Source organism: Apus apus, chromosome 12 (assembly GCF_020740795.1).
Source record: "Apus apus isolate bApuApu2 chromosome 12, bApuApu2.pri.cur, whole genome shotgun sequence".
NCBI classification, from domain to species: Eukaryota; Metazoa; Chordata; class Aves; order Apodiformes; family Apodidae; genus Apus; species Apus apus.
In genome coordinates, this window is record NC_067293.1 from 12,735,972 (window position 1) to 12,759,152 (window position 23,181).

Here is a 23,181-nt window from a genome sequence, read left to right on the forward strand (position 1 = left end):
AGTGTAGAGCCAGGGGAGAGCCAGGCAAAGGGAATGTGGTGTCATGGAAGAGCTGCCTGGGCCCAGGAGGGCTATGTTGGCAGGGAGATGGGACACCAGTGCAGAGGGACCATGTCCAGGCCAGTGCTGCAGATGGCTCTGATGTGAATTTACTCTCTTGTTATGAATACCTCGTGTAGGATATTTTATGTGGGTTCCCAAAATTTGGACACTGTATTTCGGGGGCACTGTGGAACAATCTGGAATGTAACAGAAACACACAACTCAAACATGCCTATTGCCCTGTAATTATCAACATTTCTGCAGTTGGAAATAGGAATACAAGACTAACCAGTGGATTTCTAAAGGGTTCTGAAGGACACGAGAGATTTTTCTGGGAGAATCTTTTTTGTAGTTTTGTGTCTTGGGTTTATTTATATATATATATTTAATTTATTGAAGGCAAATCCTTTTATTTTTCTGCTAGAAAAGCTGCTCACCAGTCTTGTGGTTTGTGGATGAGGCCAGAACCCATTGATCTGCACACTGGAGGGAAGGCACTAATCACTGACTGGGTAAGGCTTTTCTGTGCTTAGCACCTGCTGGCAGATACAGCACCTTATAAACATCTCAGAAAGTGACACTTGATTGAATTTTCTTTCATTTCTAATCACAGATTAGAACCTTTAGAAACATATGGTTTGAGAGACCTCTTGGATGTGCATCAGACCACATCCAGCAGGTCTGTCTGCCTTTTGCTGGCAAAAGTTTAAGCTGCAAGGAGAACCTCATGGGAATGCTAAGAGTTGCAGTTCTAAGAAAAATGAGCTCTCTGAGCAAAATCTCTTTGAACGTAACAGAAATTAGTTCTATTTCATTAAGGACATAAGAAAACAAACTTAATGATTCCTTGACTCTGAAATACTTTTTATTCAACAAACTAATCTCTGCTTAGAGAGACATTTAGAGCTCACTTGCTTGACAGTAGCTTGGTCTCTGACACTCATCCTTAGTTTGTAAAAAATGACAGACTAATGGTGTTTGTTTTGTAGAATTTGGAAATGTGCTGAGAGGTGACACTGTGAAATAAACTGAAGTTTGAGCCAGAAGAAAGTCCTGGAGGATGGCAGCATAGCCCTGCAGCAGGCTAAGGTATACACTAAGGTGGGCTGGGGGAGAAGGACTGAAGTCTGAAGTGCTGCTTGTTGGCTTCCCCCTCTCCCATTTCTGCTTTGTGAGCACAACCTAAAACAGATCCCCTGCTGCTATAGAGGTCAACAGTTTATTTCTGTCGCACTCTCATGGTCTTGCCAATAGCAGGGGACCATGAATCAGAAGCTTATTTTAAAACAAAAAATATATGGTGTCACTTTATGTTATGATAGCATCCAAAGACCAGTTAGGATCAAGGCTTCATCCATTACATACCGAATCTCTTACAGGTTGAACATGTGTCATTGATCCTCTGAGAAATTTCAACCCAAGATGTAACAGGCTGTAGGTGGAGAAGGGAGAGTTAAAGGAGCTGAAGTGTTGGGTCGTCTGCATTAATGATAGAAAGGAGACAAAAGGCTACATCCTACAACTGTCACTTACAACTGTTTAGGCAGGTAACTGAAAGATAAGTCTTGGAACAGAGGAAAAGACCTTCTTTGTTTAATTAAACACTAGAAATATCTGAAAGATCTTGAGTTGATGTGGGGCTGGAAGGGGAGGGGGCAGGACAGGCAGGTGAGCAGATCAATGGCATTGTTGCAGCTATCCTATATAGTGTTTGGACTCTTTATTTCCTCAGCTATATTTATTGGGTGAGATATTGTCGATACAGCCTTGGTCTAGAAAAAGAAAATCAACTTATTTGGTTGGTTTAATGAGAGTTGTTCTATTGTGTGCCCCCACTGTTTTTCAGGTCTGGTGACCTATATGTGAAAGTGTGACTGACAGCAGTTGTGATTGCAAAACAAATTGGAGAAGAAATGAAGAAACGCCTCATGCTGAGGTTGTGAGATGGGGAGGAGTGAGGATGAAACTAGTTTGTTGCATAGTGCAAAAATGTCTCTCTCTCTCTTAGCAACATCTTCCACTTATGAAAGGCAATATTGTTCTCTCCAAGCACTCAAGTGAAAACTTAGAAATGAAAAGTCAGAGAGACAACTGAGTGATCTGTGTATGGATGCTACTGCTGCCTCCAGAAGAAAAAATGAATACCTAGTCAGAGTAATAAGCTTACAAGACTCTGGCTACTGTTACTTTCCTTCAACCTGAGCACTTCTACTGGAACAGAAGAAGGATATTCAAAATCTTCCTGTCTCCTGGAAAGTCCATGGAGTTGGAGGCAGTATCTTGGAAACCTTGCTTAGGTATGTAGTTTTCAGCAACTTCACAGATGAGCTTCCAGGAAACCTTTACAGCTTTTGTAATAAAAATAGCATTCATATATGACTTTGTTTATGGCAGGGCCCCACAGTGAATTGTTTGGGTTTTGTCTGTAGAATTTCTAGCCAGTTGGTCTTGCAATGAACAAGTGTAAGTTGGAGCCTTGCAGCATTTGAACTCTATGAGAGGGAAATAATATTTTAAGAGAAATCATATTTTGGACCCAGCAAGTTTGACATTGACTAGTGCTGCCAGAGTTTTAATATTATTGAATTAAACAATCTTTTCCATCAAATTCCAGAATCATCTGGAACATTCTGTCTTACGTGAAATGAATACTTGTGAGCTGCCAGGTGATTAACAATGTTTGCTGAGATGTGAGGGTGTCTCAGGAGACTCTGCTTTGTTTTGCTACTGTAATTTCCAGTAAAGATTTGGTCAAGACTTGAAACTGTCTCAAATGATGTATTTTGCAGCTTTAAGTTAAAATTCAGACCTGCCAAAAGGTTCTTGATTGTTAGTTTTTCTGGCTGAAACCACCTAATTTTTCCACTGTGCTTTGTACATCTGGTTATAGATGACCATTTTATCTCTCTGGCTTCAGAAAAGACAAACCCTGTATCACTTCCTAAGTGTGAGGGGGAAAAAAAACCCTTACTAAAATATTAGTATGAATTTTCAAAGGATTGCAGATTAATCAGATATTGTACAAATAAACACTCAAAGTGAAAGCCCTAGTGAAAAGATGGTTATGTTTAACGGAAAGGGTAGAGGTGGATAAATTAATGGTTTTGAGGAAGAATCTAAGTTGAGAGGGCTTTTGGCAGACAAAATTAAAGACTAATCAAGCATAAAAAGCAGCAAGAAGTCAATCACAAAATAAAGCAAGGAAGAAGCAAACTTAAGGATGGAGAAATGGGAAGACCATAGGCAATAAAAGTGGAAATGAAACCAAGGATACATGGACCCTGTAAGTGTCATCAGCAAGATGGCTAATAGTGTGAATTTTGCAGTTGCAGGGTATCATTGCAAAGTGACCGAGTGCTCATTTCCAGTTGTGAGGCACATGCAGCACCAGTGCAGCACCTGCTCATTCCATTAATGTGAGGGTATGCTTAAATGGTGTTGGGTCTTCAGTGTTTTAAACTAGGCAGCTCTGCCCATCCTGGTCCATATGGCTCTGCAGAAATTGTAGTGCTCCCATGGGCACAATCACCAGCTGTGCCTGCAGTGTTTTAGCTGTCAGTGTGCTGGGTCCGCTGAGTACCTGAGATAGTTTGCTGTGGAACTATTTTGATTTCAATGTTGTTTATACCATACTTGCAAAGTCACTTGGAAAAGCTTCTGAGTAAAGGCATGTTCTGCTAGTGTAGGAAAAAAAAATAAAATGTGCATGGGAAGCAGTGGAAAACTGCAGGCATTGTAAACATGATGGGAGGGTGAAGTGGAGCAATGTTTGCTTCACTCACCCAGAACCACAATCACCAACCAACACTGATAAATACATGTGTGTGTGCATGCATGTATGTATGTATTTATACTGAAACTTTAATGGCAACAGCAAAAATGTCATAATTAATGACTATACAGTCATTACTATATATACTATATATAGTATGTATGCTATGTATAGTATATATACATACTATACAGTCTTCTTTCAGGTAACAAACTATAATTTCTATGTCTCCATTGTGTATGTATTCTTATGTATAATACATTACATAGAATGGATTTTTTTCATGGTGGTAAGCCACACTTTTACAGTCCTTAAATAATCTACACTCTAAAGTGCAATTAATAATAAGTGGAAGTTTTACTTTCATGACAGGAAACTTTTTTTTTTTTTTTTTTTTTTTTTTGGTGTGTGTTCCAAGATGTGTTTAATTTGTTTTGTATGTTACAAAAACCACACAAATGGTCAGGTAAAGTATGAGCAGAGATAGCTCTGTTGATTTCTGTAAAAAAAATCAAATAAACAAACAAAAATCTCTGCACTGGTAGCTGAATAGAAAACTTATGAAAAGAATAGTTTTTGCTATGATTTTTGAAAATGTGAGAAATGAGGCCAATATTTGGATTTTCAAAATTAAGTTACTGAAAGTAGTAAAAGAATGTAGTAATTTTTACCTTTTCACAGCTGAAAGACAGTTAAACCAATGCATCACTATTTATAGAAAATAATGCACTTGGAGTGAAAAAACATCAGATGCATTTTAGCACTGCTGCTTTCTAAGCTATGTAAATGCAGTTTTATGGATAAATTATGACTGATACTAGTAATTTTAAGAACTGTTTCATCTGTGTGTTATCCTTCAGCTGGAGAGAATCTTATTTTTAATTATTTTTCTAGTTATAGCACAACTTTGTTTTAACTGTGCAGAATATAAATTAGCTTGCCTTGTGAAATGCATGGACGTGGTGCTGCACTGGCACAGTAAACACCTATGTGCATTAAAATGTGCCCCAAATGAGAGTAATTCTTCAGAGTAGTATTAAGATATGACCTCATTCTGACACTGCACAGATTGTGTCATAGCATTAGCAGCTTGTGAAGAAAGGTGAAAAGGCAGCAAGGAGGCTGACAAATCTCGTTCTTTCTACACTAGTTAAGAGTTTGGAGATTCCCTATATGAAGCAGTTGACATATGCAGGAAACTCCGTGGGATGAAAGGCCTTACACAGAAGGAAGCTTTATTTTTCCTGTGTGAGAGAGCTATTCAAGAGATTAGTTACTATGATGAGACCTTAGGAAAGTGACATTGAAAAGACAACTAAAATAGTTGAAAAATAGTGACAACGTGAATTAGGAAAGAACAAATTCCTAAAATTTTGTTGTAGTGTTACAGTGCCAGATAACCTCCCAGAACAGTCATGGACAGCAAAGTGACATGAAAGTCAGACAAACTGAGGAAGCACCTCAAATAGATTCTCCATGAGAAGATCCAGTTTCGTTTTCCAAGTGAGCAAGCTACGTAAGGCTCTCAGCAGCCTCAGTACGTAACCTATGCAAGTGATACTGTAGTCTCTTGGGCATGAGCCAGTGTGGAGATGTGCAATGTTGTTATCTTGCACTGGCAGGAGTAGGAAGAGATGCACCAACTGACCTAGTAGGTATTTCCCCTGATCATCAGAAAGGAATGGGCATGGACAAGCCACAGGGAGCACTATGCCACTAAATAGCCTAGTTACAGTGTCTCATCTATTTTTAACTGTCTCATGGAAGTGCTAAGGAAAAGCAATATAAAAGAGAAAGAATGTAAATATTATTGTTCAGGGATATCAGTCCAAGTGCAAAATCTGCTTTTCAGTGACAGCTTTGAGGGGCTTCTAGTTCAAAGGATTTCAGAGCTGTGGAGAGGCAGCTATGTACATTACTTTCTTTTCTAACAGTCACCCCTTATTGACAGCAAATAAGTTAAAGAAGAAAGAGCATCCCTCCTAAGCAGTTCTGGGAAGACAGAAACACGGGCATGGGAAGGAGCAGCTACAAGGTGGTAAATCCTTTTTCAAATGACTGGATCACTTTTCTGCTGAGGCTGAAAGTGTCAAAGTTGAAACAGCTTTTGCTCATATTGCAGACCTTCTGATGGAATTGGCTGTTTCAGTGCCTGATAAAATACTCAGGAAAAAAACCAAACCAAAACAACCGCCCAGCTTTAAGGCTTTATTTTAGAAGGGCTTTTTGCTCTTCATAAATGTGATAATCTTATTGTGGTTTTATATTTCAGGATTAAAGGACTACTGGCAGATATCTTAGGACTAAAATGCAGGTTAGAGTTTGCTTTTTATTTTGCTTTTTACAGAGTCTGATGTGAGTGAGAATATCTGTGAGTTGGAAAATATACCCACAAGACCACTGGAAACTGAATATTTTAATTTAAGTTCAGTTCTGATGTGCTTGGTGTCAGAGCTTAAATTTGAGCCTGGTATGAACAGAAAGGGAAGCAGGAAACTACAATTTGGCTTCCCCAAATCAACAAATGGCAAAATCAAGTGAGATTCTGAATGTACAAAGTGAATGCTTAAAGAGTTTTGGGCATAATCACACTTTTTATTTTTAAGGACTTAATTTTAAAACTACACTGTTTGCTGCAATAGCATCTTATGTATCTACAGCCTATGTACATTCTAGTAAATTAATTCTTTACTAAAGCAGCGTAAGTGTAAGTTCAAAGATTTTGTTACTTTTCTATTTATTTCTCTCATCTAGCTTTGTATAAGCTCTCTGTGTTGACAATATTAAAATGTTTTCTAATTTGTGATTAATGCACAGTAACAATGGGAAGGAAAAGTTGGCATGAATGGCTCTTAACAAGTGAATATGTATTTCTTTATTATCTCTCCGCCAGAGCTTTGTCAGAGTGGAGAAGCTGAGACTGGTTAATACTCAGATGAGGTGTGGAAGTTCCAGTCTGGTTTTGTAATTTAGAAGCCCTACTGGATGACATGAATGGTAAGAATAATTGTAAATTCTATGTGAAAAAAATTAAAATGGAAGGGAATCCTTGAGACTGTAAGAAAAGGCCTAATGTAGTCCCTTAAAAGCTAAAACAGCTTCAAAAATTATTATAGTCCCAGTTAAGTGTTTTGCTTATATTTCAGGTGAATATTTTTCTCACTGATGTGCTGTTTAAACTCACCTTATGATATTGATTTGCCATCTAGTTCAAATCAAGGAAATTTAAAACACTGAAAGGTAATCAGTGAGCTACCCTTGAAAACATACAGTACTGACAGACTGGACAAAACCAGCAAGTGAAGATTAATTCTTTATTTGCAGTTTCAGAATCTTTCTTACTGTTGAGAGATTTTGAGAATGAAGTTTGTAAGAAAATAAGTTGAGTTTGTACTGCTTTCTGAATGCCCTGGGTACTGTCATTCTTTCCTCTAGTGATTCCTTCTTCCAGCATCTGTTACTTTCTCATTCTTCTCTCCCCAAAAACAGTAAACCAAAAGTAGTATTAAAAAATATATAAATTGGACAGTCCTACGAGGTCCTGTCGTGTGATCATGTTATGTCATCTGCTGGGTGTCTTCATTAGCCTGTGCTCTTATTCTTCACCATGCTTCTGAGTCTCCCCCATGCACAGTTTGCACGAGAAGCTTTAGGTTGAAGATTGTCCAGCTTGGGGGAAAAAATTTGAGGATGAGGGTAGATAATGGCAATACAGGTTTAGGGAAAATATTTGTCCTATTGTGTTTCTCTTTTTGTTGTTGTTGTTTTGTTCCATCCTATTTTTTGCCCTGTGCAGTTTCAATAGAGAAGAACGTTGGAGACTTCATAGGAAATCTGTAGCCAGAGTGCCCTACTACTTTACCACAGATTCTTAGGACCCTGTTCTCTTTCCTTACCCCTAAAAGTAAGGGTGATCGTAGTTTGTATTGCTTCTCAGCGACTCTGTCACAGAAGGCCACCTCAGTATTTGAGAAGTACTGTATTTATTTGCAAAACATTGTCTTACAGTGGATTACATTGGAAGTGGGGCTAAATGGGCTGGAGATGGGAGGACAATGAGCAGCCTTCATTGATGGAGGGAGAAGATAGGTAGGGAAGGAAAAAAAACCCTCCCCTGCCTACTAAAATGCCATATACCTAAGACTGGTCCTGTGTAAGCTCTCAGAACTCCCCAGTACTAGCTTTTATACTGTACTTCAAGTGAGACCAAAGGATGGAAAACTGGTTGTCTGAGTTATTTTGAGGTTTTTATTATGTTCAGGGATTAATTTGGATGACAACAATGGTGTTTTTAGTGCAACAAGTAGAATTAAATAAGCAGTCTGGCAGAAGATCTGAGAAGCAGAAGGTGAAAATAAATAAAATGGAGCAGCAAAGAATGCAGAAAGAAACAAAGTGTTCAAAGGCATGTAAATGCAGTGAAGGCTGAAGCCAAATTCATATGCAAACATCTAGGGTACAAATCCTCTTCTCTCCTTTTTTCCCTCCCCGGTGATGTGCACATACAGCCCCTGCCCCTTCTTGTGTTTCCTCTTATGGCAGAATTTAAGTGATGAAACAGAGGAAAAAGGAGGCAGATGTGACTATGTGGGAAGTTGCTTTGCCACTTAGTTGTGGATGGGAACCACATCTTCTTATGTAGCTTGTGGGAGAAGGATTTATTCTTTCAGCATTTTGAGAAAGACTTATGATTCCACCTGGATTTATGCACAATAGTTTTCCTGTCTGTACTCTTTGTCTTTCTTTGAGAGCCCTCTGACTAAGTTATTTTCCTCTTGGGATGTATAAAGTCTACTCTCACCTACACTAGGATAAGAGACTCTTGAATACAAAGGCCTCTGCTGAAGGTCTTTTGCAAGTATTGTCCATTCCCATCAAATTTCACCTGGAGTTCATCTGTAGGGCCTTGCTCAGGTTGGGTCATGTGATAGGGCATTATAAACTCCAAATGGTGTAGCTGTGTGCTAAGAGACTCGTTAGAGGAAGTTCACACCAAGGCTCTAGACTAGCAAGTCATTTAAGCTTTTTAATTGTAATGGTTTTTAAGCCATCTCACTGAAGTCAATGGTACAATGAGCCTAAAGCTGAAATCATGCTGAAGTGCTTTGCTGGCTTAAAGCCCAAACTGGTTTCCAGTGTATTATAGGCAGCCTTTCCTGGGATGATGGTGAATCAGAATTGTGCTAAAGTATTTCTAGCAAGATGAAAAATCACCTAACTTCTGAAGGTTTTATTGCTTTTTCTGCTTTCTATGAACTCAAAATGAGGCCATTTCTATGAAAAATGGCACCTGAGCATATGAAATTTCCAGAAGAAGTGGAGATCCTTTTTCTAACAGAAGCTGAATGCACAATGAATAATACTTTTTGAAAAAAATCAAGGCTATCTCTGTAACTCGTGGTCCTATGTGAAGCTTTGGACCTGCAAAATTAACTAAATGCTGGGAATGACACCTTGTTCTAAATTAAATTTACCTTAGTGCCACAATTTGTACTGAGGTTTGCCCAGAGCCAGTGTGACAGGGCTTCAGATATGCCTCTGGGTCTGTGAGTCTGTGTCCATTTGTTGCTGGGGGCCTATGTACAATGAGGTGATACCTGTGTATTGTTCTCAGTGCCTGCTAACAATTGTCTTCACAACAACGGTTGTCTTCTCAGTACAGAACTGCTGCTGGAAAAGACTGGTTGGTGTTTACAGATCAGAAAGTAAGTCATGGCCAACAGTATCTGAGAGTTTCTGCTCTTCATTGCCTATTTCTCCTATGTCCTGCTATAGGCGTGGTACTCCTGAACAGCCATGTTCTTCTGCACATTCTAGTTGCAGAGTGAGTAATTTGAAACCACGTAATTTATTTAATGCCATTTAACTACTTAGCTTGCAGAATCTCTGTGAGAAATACTCCAGGTCCCTTGACCTCATTTTTTTCAGATTTGTTTTGAACAGCATGCCTGGAACATGTGTTTCATGTGTTACATTTCCTCTGTGGATTCATCTTTGACATTCAATGTGTGAACTTTTCTTATAATTAGTTCTGATCAGTAGAGCTAGTTCAAGTACCAGTGTAGCTGGCTTAACTCAGTTTTCTTGTTGGCATGGGTGCAGTCCTGTAGCTGAACAGGAAGGAGTGGAATTCTGTCCCTAACTGATTTTGCATTGAAGTCAGAGGATACTCGTGCACACTTTCATCTGCTCACAGCAGGTTCACAAAGCCTGTTGTCATGTATTAGCAAATGCATTCAACACACCAATTTCCACAGATCCTTGGATTTGTGCATTAGTTAGATTATATCCCTATCAGCTGGATGAGGTTTTATTCCTTACTTTCACAAGCAGTTGTTTTACAAACATCTGTAAAGTGGTCTTACTTTCAATACCTTTGCCAGTTGGATTTGATTGTTTCAAGTGGCACCTAAAGAGGAAAAGAAAAGGAGAATTACAGTGGTTAAAGCAGACTCATTGAAAATCAGAATATTCCTGTTTTTCCCTTTTATTGCTTTAAGGTTTTGGGTAGATTTTAGGGGGGAATGTGTTAATTAGTCATGGAAAAACAGGCAAAGCAGCAAGACAAAAAAACCCAGACTGCTCCGGAAATAGTATGAAGTTTTTTCTTTACCTTTGATTGTATATCTTGCCTGGACTTTGTTGCCAACAATTGCACATGTCTTGCCTGTTTCAGGAAGGGGGATGAGGGCACTGGAGAAATGTCGACTATTTTATTTATTATTATCTTAGTAGCATTAAATAACACCCTGTACTGTCGCTGCTAGTATCTGATGACTTTTGTAGCTTTGGGTTCACAGGCAGAAACAGCAGCAAGAGCAGAGGACATCATGGGCTGCATGTTGGAAATGCCTTTTGTCAGGCAACCCATTCCCGTGGGCTGGGAGGCTCTTCCCTGGCCCCCAGTTCCAGGCGCTGCCCTCGCTCCGGGCACAGCCTCTGTGTACATTCTGCACATTCCATAAGGGACTTTGCTTACATAACCCTGGCTGTGCTACCTTCCTCTCCCCACACAGGTGAACTGCCGGCTGCCCTCACTTAAACGTCCTCACCCACAATCTGGGTTTACTATACACAAGTGAGTCTTCATTTCTGATTCCACTTCTCTTGTTTCTAATAGCTAAACACTAAGAGTCCAAGTCTTGGGGTTTTTTTTTGTTTTGTTTTGTTTTTTTCAGGGCAGAGCTGAGGTAGTTGTCTAGGTGCTGCAGAAGCTAAAGTGACTTTGTATATGACTGTATTTTCCTGAACTGAAATCCTAAAAGCTGTTCACCCAGAACTGCATGGCAGTCCCAGTCAGAGGTATGGATTGATGGGAGGTTGCAGGCTGGAGCCCAGCAGGAGTGTCGGCTGCTGCTGCTGCTTTTTCATTGAAATGCCTTGTGCTGGGCAAACCTGTGCACCACCCTGAGCCACCTCTTCTCTACACTGGAAGGAATGTTAGCAACTTGTAAAAAAACAGAAAACAAACCCCTAAACACCAAACTTCTGAGATGCTTGCACAAAGATGTGTGTTAGGTACACACATGTAAAATACTGTCATTAAAATAGATTAATCCAGGACATAAGTTCACGTTTCAGGTTGTCTTGCCAGGTGCTTGTGATTTCTTCAAAATGAACATTTTTCTGTTTGGATTGCTCTGCCGGTGCTGTCAATAACCTACTGGCAACAATTGGTAATAAATTATTGTAATGATAAAGTTGTGAAAGCCAATAATAAATACAGAATCTGCTACTCAATGGCAGGTTGCACAGGTAAAGGGAGTAATAGTCTCAAAAGACTGTGTTCTAAAAATAAGCTTGTTCTCTTTTACTGGTTTAGTACTTTTAATTTTAAAATTTGATTTCCACAGATTTTAAGTGTCACCTTTTACTATCATCAGGTTGATCTGTAGCAATTTCTGCTAGAACACATAGGATGGTTTTAATTTTCAAAGCTGCAGAGCATTTCTGGCTCCTGCTGCAGTCAGTTGGAATTGTGGGCATGCAGGAACTTTAGGAATGAATTGTTAGTTGTTGTTATTAATTTATTTGGGAAACACAAACACTATGACTCATTAACTCATGTCTTGAAAAATGCTTTACTCTTTCTTCACAATAAGCCTACTACTGGACAGCACTACCTTCCAAAGTTGACTTTAAGTAGAATTTAAGCAATAGAATAATGCATAGGGACTGACTAACTTTGCTGATCTGCAAAGCCCTGGAAAGGTGGTAGAACACAACAGAGACAAAACCTCAAGAGTTCAAAATCATATGCTTTGTATCTTTAATGAATCCACCAGAATATGTCTGAATGACATAGGAAATACATAAATGATGTCATCACTTGAGAGCATGTCTTCCTGAAGTTTTTTGCATTGGTTCCTGGTCTGGGTTTTTAATTTGAAGTAATCTATTTGATCGTTATATTCTGTTTCTTTTAAAATTCTTGGCTAATTTACTTTCTTTTGCTGTAATTTCCATTTCCAAATTCTTTGATAAGTGTCAGCCAGTGCCTTTTCAGACATTTCCTCTGTATATAACCCAGAGAGCTGCTTAATCATAAGTCATATGTGCGGCAATATGGTTTTATTATTATTCATGTCTTTCTAAAAGCTGAAGCCAAATCTTAATTTGAGAGCACAATAGCTGAGTCTTTGAAAAACAGAGAAAGGATAGTAAGTCACTGTGGACCCAACAATTTCCTTAGCAACCTTTCATAATAAAGGGCTCTGTAAAGTATTTTTCTGTCTTAGATTCTGTCACCTGTGTGTCTTTGGATCTGCCCTTTTGCTCTTGTCTTTGCTCAAACAAGCTCTATGCCAGAACCGAAGGGATGTGTTACAGAAAGCTAGACTGCAGAGGAAATCTTCTTCCTGACACTTCTTTGCTGTGTTTCTTTTTTGAAAGGGCAGACTTCCTGTGGGAGACACCTGTATGTGGCTGAGTTCTCACAGTTTACAGTGTCATTTCTGGAGGTGGCAACATTCCCAGTACCTATCAACACTGAGTGCCATAAGCACCAAATTTCACATCTATCTCCTTAGTGAAGAATATAAATAGAAATCAAAAACACTTGTGCAAATGCGTTCTGTAAGTAAGCTGAAAAGAAATGCCTCCTGCCTCTATGTACTGTAACTCCTCTGTTTAGATACTTCCATTCATACCTTCTGTTTGATGGCTATCTAAATCGCTGTGTCTGAAGATATTTGCAACTAGACCATCCAGTATAAAGCTATTGAGAGACAGAGATAGTCTAGCATAGGAAATATTTTATTGGAATGGAGAAATGAAATGAACTAAAAAGGCATTACGTTTTGCACTGTTAAACATTCTAAAAATAAACTGGGAACATAAAAGTATCTGATACATACTTTTTTTTTCTTTTCCTCTCTTCTTCTCCTCAGACATATGTACTCATAAAATTTAATGGAGTGGAATTGCCTGAAAGAATGAGACCATTTTAAATACACCTTTCTGTGGCTCCTTCATACATATGTGAACAATTTTAATAAAAAATGTTGATTCGTAGTGAGTCTTAGACGTCTTGTGGTTGATCTTCTGTACTGGACAGATGGATTTGGTCACTGTAAGCCAAATAAATAAATTAGCACTATCTTTGAAATGTATAGCCACACTTGGCATCTGCAGTTACTGTACTCCCTCCCCTCGGTTCAGATGCCTTCACCTATACCACTGAACTGGCCTAACTTTATATTCTGTTTGGCCTTGAGTTAGAGCAGAGGACCACCTGCATGAAAGAGATGTGAAATGTTATGCGTGCCTTTGTAATGGGATAAAGTACCAGAGTACCAAGTCTGCAAATATTTTACTGAGCAGGTCATGTATTAAGTAAAGCACTGAAAGGTAAAATGATAAATGATGAGGTCATCGTTTTAGAGCTGGTGTCCAGGCGGTGAAAAGCCAGAGGGCTGAGATTTAGAAAAAAAGTGACTTCCTTTAAGCTTCACTGCCTCGGTGTGTTGCCTTTGTTGTACAGGATGAAGCCCTACTGTCTCAGCAAACATTTTGGCCTGTTTGTGTATAAATCTTCCTGTAAAGCAAGAACCTTGTTAAGGAAGGTTATAGATGGGCTTCTGACTGTCATGATTCATCTTTTCAAGTGGCTCATGGCCTGCAAAAATGCATTCTTATAATGCTAGAATTTTACCTAGTCTAATGTAAATATTTGTGAAATGTTTTCATGAATTCTGCCTGACAAGGCAAGTCATGGAGGCTGTATTTTGACATTTCCCCTCTCCTCCTTCCTCCATTTTTAATCCACAAGCTGCATATCAGCTAGTACCTGCAATCTCCAAACCAACGGGACAGTTCCAAACTCACTGGAAAGAAATTCAGGTGAAAACTTTCTGTACTATCCTGTCTTTTGGGATTAGCTTACTGCCAGATTACTTGATTGCAGAAGAATCTAAGAACTGCAGGAGATGGGGTAAAAGGTCCTGGATTGGATCAGGGCATTTAATGCAATTTCTCTGTCGCTTTAATTATAAAGTGTTGTTAGTGTAACTCAAAAGGAAATTCTGTTTGATTTGAAATTATCTCTCTCATTTGTGACTGTTCCTTTAGTTCAGTGTGTGATCTAGGTGCCCGGGTGTGAACATATGCATTTAGACTGATGTGGGCAGCACAAAGGTATGGGGTGGAGGGCCTACCCGTCATTTTTCAAAGCACTCCTGCTTTGTCAACTATGTAGCTAGCTGCTTTATTCTCTTTCATCAGCCTGGGGCAGTGGAACATCAGTCAAGTATTTCCAGAGTGAAAGTCAGTTGTTTTCTGGTGGTCTAGGAGCTGAATGTGCTTGCTAAAGGGTCAGTTGAAAGCCAGGACTGATGCGCAGGGAGAAGTGAGATGGCATGGGCAGGAGGAGGGCAGGTTGGGCAAGAAAGCTGATCTTTCTGTGGCAGCAAGCTGTGAGCAGGTAGAAAATACAGTCTTGCAAATTGGCATAATTTAAAGAGAGTTTCAAGAAAAGAATTCAGTTTTGAATAATATGCATATGTAATTACTCCCCTTAGGCTGCAATCTTAAAGAATAAATTGCGTAGATCTTCAAGAACGGTAGCTTCCTTATTTCTCCAGGACTTTGTTTCTGAGGGACAGAATTAATCTCCTTATATTACCTGTCAATGCCCTAATGGGATTCACATTTCAGTAATGTCATTGCTGTCTTTAATAAGTGGAAAGCTCATTGGGGATCAGGAGACATGGACTATGGCCATTTTCCTGGCAGTATATATTACCTGGAAGCCACTAGCTTGTTGCATAAAAGGTCTCCTGATGGAAATAAATCCTTTGGTGCCCCTGGCTGGGGCACAGCACTGGCAAAGAGATGAGACAGTCATGTCCAGCCTGGCTATGCACTTGATTGGTGCCAAGACCTGAGCATTGTCCTGAACCTTCTTTCTGTTTTGAGAGAGGAGAAAGTAAGAAAAGGTACCTTGCCTAGGTGCAGGGGGGAATTAGTCTTTGGGCAGGAGAATCACACAATTACTCGATGTGCTTGTTTTTCACTTTGTGTTTGTTTGCATGTAATAACACTTGGAAAGCACACAAGCACTCATGGCTTAGCTCCGAGTGAGGCAGTGTTGAAACACAAAGTAGGGAAATTTGAAATTGTTTGGAGACTTTTCAGAGCTTTTCATTATCTCATTTGTGCATTTAATGATTATTGTGAGAGCACGCATCAAGAGTTTTTGAGGTTTGGATGCCTCTGGCAGTGGTTGCAGGGACAAGAGGCCTACCTGCAGCATGGGTGCGCAGCCACCAGGAGCTTTGGTATCCCAGAGAGGGAGTCCTGGTAAAGAGCCTGGTCAAAGCTGGTGTGCCACCGGTGTGGAGACACAGTGGCACCTCTGTCACCATTCACTTAACACAAAGCAAAAACCGCTGTTGATTAAAGACACCCAGACAAGGCAGAGACCACCCTGCTTGGGAGAGAGTTCTTACAGTAAAAAGACTTTTCTAGAGAGGCAAGGTGTCTGTTAGAGCAACATCTTTAGCTCTCTGTTGAGCAAGGTAGAGGAAGGATGATCTGAACTTATCAGTCGTAGACATAACATGTTGATAGCCTGGAGCATTTTGTGTGGCCAGAGCAGGCAGTCCTATGTGGAAGAGATGATATGCTCCTTTAATATGGTGAGGCAGGACTTTGAAAAGAGCTCAGGTATGTTAAGGATAGAAATATCCCTGAAAAACAGAGGCTTTTATGATTTTAAGTAATGTATGAGCTTTTGAAAATTATGTTGTTTCTGAACTCCTTAGCAGAAGCTCTCAGCTAAGAGAACTGTTAAAGGCAGAAAATTACTCTTCACACACCGTGGTCAAAGCAGTGGAGTCCTGGGTCACTCCTGTAGGTACTGAGCAGTGTGGGGTTTGCTGTGGAGTCTGTAGTGCTTAGACAAGCTGACAGGATTGCTGCACCATTTGCCTGAAAGATCATTAAATCACTGCAGGATTCTCATGCATGTGTAAAAAACCCAGCCCTAGCTAAAAAGAGAGGGTTGTTAATGAATTTTTGCAATTTTTATCTGTGACTTGCTTTTGTCGCAAAAAAATATAGAAGGATGAAACTGAGTGCTGCTTTTAATTCCTGTCCAAGTGGCTGCTTCCTTCTGATTAGTATGGCTAAAACAGTGAAGCAGCAGGATGCAGTAAGGTGAAGAAATTAAACCACAATAATTGAATAAAATTTTTTACGAATTAAAAAAAACAAATGAAAACCTTATGTAAAAAATATACAGAGAAATCAATCCTTTCTTTCTGTCTTTCTCTCTTTCTGTCTTTCTTGGAATCCACCCTGAACCAGATGTTGGGAGTCTGTAGTTTAGTGTTTTTGGATCACTGCCCAGACTTTTACCTATCTTTTCAGCTATTTACATGGGTTTTATTTCTCCAGCTGTGCTTTCACTGATACTGTGCAGTCACAGACCTGCTAAGTTGGGAGTCACTAATAGAGGGAGTTACTGTATTTTCATTGAGATGAGCAGTGATACAATACATCAAATGGAAATAATTTTGTCTTTGCTCAGAGTAAGAGGATTTGGCTTAATGAAGGGTGTGAAGAAATCTGCTGTGGACAGTGATAACACAGAAGGAGGGAAGGGAGTGGCATAGGAATTTTCCTTCCAACACCATCACAGAGAAGGAGCAGACAGCTGCTGCTGCTGTGTATAGGAAAAGGTGCAGGGTAATGTCTTTTGTTTAAAACAGACTAAACTTCCATTATGTTGCTTGGCTTTATTTGTTTGGGTTGTTGGTTTTTTTTTCCCGAGTTTTGATTATTTCTATGCTTACTACCTTTTAATTTCCCCTAAAAATTATCATCTTTATATCTTTATTAATTATGATGAATTTTTAGTTGGATTTTTGATCTATAAATATTCCATATGGAGGAAATGAAAGATTGTTGGCATAACTGCATGTAGTCTCTATGCTCTGCACACAGAGAAGTTCTATAACTTGTCTCTCATGTTATAGCATGTGTCAAAAGCAAAATCATGAGTCTACACATCAGTCCTCTGAAAGATCACTAAACCTAGTTCATAGGGTTGCTCACACAGTTGTACTAAAACTTTATTTTGTGTTGGCATAACATTTTGCACGTTTCTAAATTATAGCCTTCCAACTTGTAGTGGTCTCAGCTGTAAGGTTCAGACTGGAGAGAGGAGAAAGTTTCTCAACAGAAGATTGGTAAGGGCTCTCCTGAGTGAGAGGGTATAATTTTTAAAAGTGTCATGTGGCAGCCTGCCTGAGAGACTGATGCTTCAAGTTTGGTCCTGACTCTGGATTCCAGCCAGTACCCTAGAGGTTAAATATTCCATAGCCTGTTACCGATCCCTTGAGTGATCCAGTGTCTCCAGGTGCTAGTCTTTTACACAGACTCCTTAGCAAAAGCAGTTTTGTTGGCAGTGAGAATTGGCTAGTTCGGTTCAACTGGAATTTTTTAATGAAGTCTCTCATACCAGTTGGGCTGAGGATCATCTAATGGAAGGGGAAGGCAAACAAAGCAGCAAGGGAAAATGGGGATATTCTGGAAGGCTGTTTTACAGTGCTGTGTTTAGGAAGAAGTGGCAGAAGGGTGTGCCTGAGAATGGGTGTGATGAGTCCAGGGTGCCTGGGATATCTGAGAGTGACAATTTTATGGCTGAGCTTGCTCTATGACTGAGCTGCTACAGGCAGCTCTTGTTATTTCATAAACACTGTTACCTGTAACCCTAACTATTTGAAAAAAAATCCCCCAAAAGCATAGTTTTTCAGGATGAATATAAAATGGATGCCTGAGCTGTCGTCACCCTGCACAGCTGACAGTGGTGGCTCTATTCTTTCAGTGAATTGTATCACACAGTCACCATGCTTGTCCCCTACTGGGGGGTACACTACAAATATGATAATTTGATACAAATCTGGATACTCATGATTGTTAATGCAGTACTGGAAGCTTCCTTTAGGACAATATTCCTGAATGCAAGATAAAATGAGAGAGATTTAAAAAAAAAAAGAAGTGTTGACAACTTTATCATCTTGAGCTAGAAGGAGGTGACCTAAAGAACATACAGCTTGAGAATGAGTTTTGTTCCAAAGTCAGTTACATATTTTATCTTTAGAGCTAAATTTTGGTCCCAGAGTTCCTTTTCTCCCACACCATTCTATGACAATGTCTGCTACATAGCATGAACATTTAGATTAGTGCTTTTTAGCACAAAAATTTTAATCTATTTGATTCCAAAATAGGTTATTTGTAATTTATAAGTTTAGGTTTTTTTATAAGACTGAAAAAGTGCACAGTTTATATGTAAGAGATGCATACTGGTGTGGCCTGAGTATTCAGTTTTATGCATCTTAGGTATGAGGAGATAGCTTTGTGCAAATGGCCACATCAGCCAAAAGAGAGTATTCAAATAGGTCTCTTTATACATACAATTTATGTAATTTGTTAGTGCTGTGTTGCATTTTAAGGACCTCTTGAGGCTGTCGAGTTTACCACTTGGGTAGATGCTATGTTGCTAACATGGCTCCTGTTAAAATCTGAAGGCTCTGGTTCTCTACTTACATTTTGATTCTGATTCAATCGTTATTTCTACAACTCACATTTCACTGTTTTCTTCTCATCAGTTTTTTTTCCCATCCCAGCAGCCATCTGGTACTTTCTTCTGTCAGCCAAGTTTCTGTTCTTTACCTGGAGCCTTTCAAACAGAGACTCTAGAAGAGAGTGGATTAACAGTTGTCACTGGAAAATTAGTTTACTTCCAGCTGGAAAAGCTGTGAAATATAACTATTCATTGATATGTTATACATTTCTTCTTGGACACTTCTAATTCTATTTGAAGGCAAATGCCTGGGAATAGTTTTCTTTAGAGTTAAAAATCTGTGAGAATACCCTTAGTGTCTTTAAAATGAGTTGGCTGACTTTACTTGCTCGTATTATTCATGGGGTCTCAACATAACAAATGTGGGATTTAGCAGACAGGTATTTGGGATTAGCCAAATATGAGTCTTTAGACTTTAATCTGGGTCAGATTTATTCCAAATGAAAGAGATTTGTGGGCATCCTACTATGATTACTTTTCTTTTTCTCATTTTTTTGTAGTAAACTCTGGAGGTTGTATTTGCCTTGCATTATCTTTGTCCCTTTTATAATAAAACTAGAAGTGCATAAATCACTAGAGAAGCAACCTTCTCTCTCTTTTTCTCCATTCTCTTTTCTGTCCGTGGTTTATTACAAGTGTCCCAAGAATAAAATTTGCTTGTGTACTTTCAATTATTTCGAGAACTGAAATGTCTAGGTTAGTAGTAAAAGTGTCATGAAATTACAGTAAGGTTGCATGATTTTTGGCTGTAAATCTTGTTCACCTTGACTAGATCTCATACTTTAATTCACTGGGGTATAAAATACCATTTACATTAGTCCTTAGTTCACTTAATCATAATTAAATGACTTCAGAGGCCAATAATTCCTAGAGACTCTTTCTTTGATGTGACACAAATAACAAACTGTGTTTGTAATATGAAGGTGTTCTACTTCACTTTTACATTTGCCATAGCCTTATACAGCATATAATGTTCTCTTTAGGTATAGACATATGCTCTTGTTACATGCACCATCTGGATCACAGATGTGCCTGACATGGCTACATGACATCTTTTTTAATTTCATTGCACTATACCAAGGCTGTGTGTAGACCTTTTTCATGATGGTTTGAAGGGATTTCTGCTTAAGATTTTAATTTTTTTCTCCTGAATGATGGCTGGGGGAGAGGGGGCCCTCTTTTTCTGCTATCAAGTTATATTGTGTTAATAAAACCCCTTATGAAAGTAATATGTTGCTGCTGCTGAATTCATTGTCACCTTAAGCATGACTTCACTTTTTTTTTATATATATATTTCTTTGTATACCAAATACTTGAGCTTTGCCTTGCTTTTCCTCTTCTGCTCACTTCTTGGAAGGAGAAGTGCCATCTGTATATTCTCCATGAATGTTAAGATTTTGAAATCCACTTTTAAGTTCTGCAACTACATTTTGATTTAAATGCAGCTTAAGAAATACTTTTATGCTAAATAACATATTTGGAAGTGGGGTTTGTTGCTACTCAGTTGTCATAGTGTATACAGTTTTACTGCTCTTAAATGCTAATATTACCTGTTACCATGTACCAACTCACTTTGCCTGTAAGTTCTGAACCCGAATGACAACACATTGCTCTGATGTAGCGTCTTCTATCCATGCACAGTAACCTATGAATACTGCTACCATGGCAACTACTGTGGTACAAACTCAGGATTTCCAGCTGTGAATGGGACATTTGGATGTTATCTCATTCAAAATTTCTGTCTGTCTATCTATCTAATAACGTTCCAGGGCAACACTTGTTACATGTTAATGACTCTCATCATTTATTAATGGTCTTTTTTTGGGGCTGCCTCTAGTGAAAGCTGGATTAGTTCCAAGAGGAAACATATAGTTTATCATATCCAAGTTGAATGGGAGACTGTGTTCCAGTAGCAGCAAACATACCCATGGCAGATGAGTGGTCTAGTTACGTGAGAGGTAAAGATGGGTAATTACTTGCTTACGTCTAATAATCACCAGTCGAAAGTGAATAGCCACAAAATGGCATATTTGTGTTAGGCAATTGATCCAACTCTCTCCCTGTTCACCCAGTGAAACCTATCCTTGGCAAGGCTGATTGAAAACTATATGCTTCAGTCACCTCAACTGTTTCTTTCTATTTATTGTGAGCTCATTGTGTGGTATAATGTGAGCATAAGGGCACTGAGCTACACAAAGCCCCAAAAGACAGGGCCGGAGCAGCCATGGATGGAGGAGCACCTGTCAGAGCCTTTACTGCATTCTGAAGTTCTTCTGTGTGGCCTGTGAAAATCCTAATGCCTTGCAAATTTGCACTTCTTGGGGTACAAAAAAATTGCAGTGAAGCCAGAAGTTTTTCATTAAAGTATTTTATATGTGGGAAATTTTTTTCTTCTTTTCCAAAACGTGAAAGAACCCATCAGATGTGCAAGTATGACATTTTCTTTTCACAAAATGACCACACCTGAAACCAAACACTGAAGGGACATGGGCTAACGTGGAACTGCTTAGAGAACTCTGACAACCCAAGTAATAAGTCTTGTTCCCTTATCTGAGATGGAGGATCGGGGATCAGTGCACATTTATTCACTGTTCTAAAATTTCCTACTTCTGCCTATAGGATGAAATGAGAAATAAGAAACACATATAAGTCTTTCTTTTAGTTTCATCTAACATCTGTTCCTTGCACATAACTAAAATGTGGCTATTCCTAAAATACAAGCTGTTTTCCATAATTGACTAGTCAGGTACTTTACTGAAACAAATAGAATAGTCTATTATATCTCTTGTACCATGTATTGTTAGCAATATGCAATTCTCTTTCTCAAGACATCAGAAAAACAGAATCAGCACTCTAGATGAATAATTGGGAATTCTATATGTATTTCAGTTACCTACTTGCTTGATGGACATCAATGTACCTTGAGAAGGTACATTGAGATATTAAAAAAATGTGCAAAATTGTGTCTAGTTTGTAATGTAAATGTCTGTTAGTAGGTAATTGTAATGAGAACACACTTTCCTTTCAATAAATTTGCTGCATGTAGTTCAGATGCTTTCCTGCTCTTACTGAAAGTGACTCCAGTTTTCTGAATGCACTTGGCAGTATTTTAATGCAGTTATTATCAGTCTCACTCAACTTTTCACGTTATAAGACTTAAATTACTTTAGATGACATCTCTAGCAGTGTTTTGCACTCCTACTTCCCACGTATCTGCAGCTACTGGAAGTCCCTGCTGAGTCTCATTGCACAATGAGATCCCAAGTCCTGGGGTGGCTTCCTGTCACTAATGCTATCTATGGGATAAGGGTCATTAATTTTATTAAATTTTGAAAGTTTTCATTTCAACTTTGTCCTTTTATTTGAATATACATTCATTTAAATTTGAAAAGCAGAAGTAGGTTGCCATTTATAAGAAACTCATTTGTTAGAAATATTTTGGAAGGGACATTTGGATAGTTTCAGAAGGTTTTGGCTTTGTTTTACTGGGAAATTTGCCCAAATTAATTTGCTTTCACAGTTTCTGTTTTGCTGAAACAGCAAAGCGTTTTCTCACCACTCTCTGCCCAAATAATCTCTTCTTGAGATTCCTCTTTCTGAATCTCATTGATATTGATGGAAATTAGATAGGAATAATATTCATGTGGAAAGAAGTAATTGAGAAATGAGTTTGAATTGACATTCACCAGTGTTGGCAGACATAATTGGGCTAATTATACTTCATATGCTTCTTTATTTTGCAATCCATACAGGCTGGGTACTGTGAGTGGAACCATCTCTGGCCTAAACCTCTTCATCATAGTTTTTCCATCAATGCATGTTACGTGTTCAAGGTCCTCCCTGATTCTTTACAACTCTTAAGGAATTGGTTTAGATTACTGCCTTGTACCTTTCATCAAGCTTATTTTGTAAAAGATTATGCAAAGGCAAGTAGTCCTATTTCTGCAGAATAATCTTTATTAAAGGTCATGGCCTTTCTTCCTCCTTGTGAAACCCTAGAAAAGCCATAGGCTTTGTATCCCCTCCAGACATTAAGGGGTCCATTTCAAAGCAGTGAATGTGGGAGGTGCACACACAATCTTTCTAACAAATAACGGGATTTATTTTTTTACTTGACCTTTTTGAGCACAACTTTGAAAACTTACCCAAGAACATCTATCTGAAAGGTCTTCAGTCACCACTCTCTAGGACAGAGAATTTATGGGCAAGCAGGCTTTGGGCTTTGCTTAACCTTCTGTGTATGGCTGGAAGGAAAGCAAAAGATAATTAATTGTCTCAT

General features: G+C 38.9%; 1 long non-coding RNA gene across 2 annotated transcripts in view; it reads left to right on the top strand.

Annotated features, from left to right (window-relative positions):
* The window catches only part of LOC127389461 (uncharacterized), a 75,932-nt gene that overhangs the window by 23,300 nt on the left and 29,451 nt on the right, over positions 1-23,181 (top strand). For both annotated transcript variants that reach the window (XR_007890641.1, XR_007890642.1), the window contains exons 3-7: positions 467-554; positions 1,032-1,131; positions 1,889-2,339; positions 6,087-6,128; positions 6,708-6,811. This is a non-coding gene — a long non-coding RNA (uncharacterized LOC127389461). The remainder of the gene's footprint in view (positions 1-466; positions 555-1,031; positions 1,132-1,888; positions 2,340-6,086; positions 6,129-6,707; positions 6,812-23,181) is intronic.